This window comes from Hipposideros armiger, unplaced genomic scaffold, assembly GCF_001890085.2.
Source record: "Hipposideros armiger isolate ML-2016 unplaced genomic scaffold, ASM189008v1 scaffold_705, whole genome shotgun sequence".
NCBI classification, from domain to species: domain Eukaryota; kingdom Metazoa; phylum Chordata; class Mammalia; order Chiroptera; family Hipposideridae; genus Hipposideros; species Hipposideros armiger.
This window is the reverse complement of record NW_017732055.1, coordinates 830,517-832,502: the sequence shown is the minus strand read 5'-3', so window position 1 is coordinate 832,502 and position 1,986 is coordinate 830,517. Positions and strand designations below refer to the sequence as shown.

Sequence of the window (1,986 nt, the reverse complement as noted above, 5' to 3'; positions counted from 1 at the left end):
CCATGGGCCCTGCTACTTTTTTTTTTCCCCCTCTCTCCTCAAGTTTACTCAACACACCAAACAATCTCCTAGTTAGCTGAGATTATTTTCTCTCCACAAGTTTATTCAACACCTAATAATCGCTCCAACTTTACTGAGGTGGTTGACCATGTCACAACTGCCCCCCACAACCAATCCAGTCTTGATCCATTTATATTCTGACCTTTAAAACATTCCTGTTCAGGCTACATTATGTAAAAACAGGGGCACACAAGATTATTTTCTAGCCTCAAGCTAATTCAACACCAAATAATCGCTCCCACCTTACTGAGGTGGTTGACCGCATCTACCACCAAATCCGCCTCTGAACTGGAATTTGGTTGCGGACCCAGCTGTGGCCTTGGCTTTCTTGTCGCCACCAGGAGGCACAGTTCTCCGTTTGTAGGTGTCTCTGTCAGCTTCCCCTCGAATGAATTTTGCAGGCCACCCTCCCTCCAGACCTTTGGGGCTTGGCCTGCCCCTCTCAGGCCTGATGCAGCGCAAAGTGGCAGGCACGATCTCCGGGGGCAGGTGGAGATAATCACGGAGATACTGGATACCCTCGTTGGAAAGGTGCCAGTAGAAATGTCTCCAGGCAAAACTTCCTGCACATAGATAGCCTCGTGATTTGAGAGACTGCATGGCTTTCATGACGTGAAGATTAGGCACATCCCTGTGCCAGCTCAGGGTGCTTAGGCATGTAAACATCCTTCTTGATCACCATCACTCCCTCCTTAAAAGGAGTTCAAAAATGGCAATCCAGTTCTTCTTGGGCATCAACATCATTATGGCTTCTGCCTGCTGTTGCTACTTTTACGTGAATTAAAAAAGGCACTTCTTTATAGAAGCCACCCCAACAGACTTGGTGAGCAGAGTGCAGACTGGATTAAGCCCTGCTTTAGCCCTGGCACCCTCATGCAATCAACACCATGCATGAGCATATGAGGAAATATGGTGGCAATTGTTCAGGTGACTGATGAGAAAATCCTGGACTACACAGCTTGAGGATGTTGGTTCACAACAACAAAGCACCACTATATGGGCTGTTGTTTTGTAAAATGCCATGCTCTGTAGGAGGAAAGCCACAACAGGAAGTAAGGATCTGTAGATCTGTACTGCAAGGACCAAGGAGGAGGGCTGGTCTCTTCACATCATGTGCTAATGGACAGCCGTGCTCTGCAGTGTCCCTCTTTCATTTCACATCAGGAAAGTGATTAAACTAATTAATTGCCTTAAACCAGTGCTATATTTCATGTGTATAATACCCATAATTTGGAGGTTGAATACAATTGCAGGAAAGTTGAATACTGATCACAGGAAAACTTCATTAAACTAATATAGGTTTATTCAAAAGCGTCTAGTTTTAAGCAATCAGTATTCCCTAGTTGAGATGGTGCTTCCCTGTTTTATAATAAAAGATATTGGATACTTCAAAACTCTGTTCATTGGAAGTCCATTTTTTTCTAAAATAATGGGAGTTTTAAGACAATCTTAACCCATTTGGAGAATGGTCACCCTTTAAATCATGAGAAGTAATGAAAAACACAAACAAAAAAACCTAGACGCAACCTTAAGTGGAAAGAGTCTTCAATACTCAGTTTTCTCTATTCTGAATAGTTCTGGATTTCTCAGACAAGGCAAAGTTTAATTTTTGCACTTCTAATTGCCTTAGATAACATGTGTTCAGACAGAGAAAATGTCTACCATTTGCTACACAAGGTCGTACACACAAACACAAATACGCATACACCTCCTGTATTGGTGAGGTTTCCTGCAGGCATCTCATTGGCATTCAATCAGGGTAATCAAGGATTGTTTAATAAAAGGATCATTTATAGCTGTGTAGGTAGGGCTAAAGGGAATTAAGAATTGTGATAGTACTCTGGGTCTAGCAACAGCTAGGAGCTGTTACCACCCTCAGCTAGAAAGGGAATGAGGAGAGGGCCCTTCCTAAAACTCTGAGAGAAT

The 1,986-nt window shown here is 43.1% G+C and overlaps 1 pseudogene; it reads right to left on the bottom strand.

Annotated features, from left to right (window-relative positions):
* Positions 1 to 303: 303 nt before the first annotated feature.
* On the bottom strand, positions 304 to 801 carry LOC109373312 (40S ribosomal protein S10 pseudogene; annotated as a pseudogene).
* Positions 802 to 1,986: the final 1,185 nt, after the last annotated feature.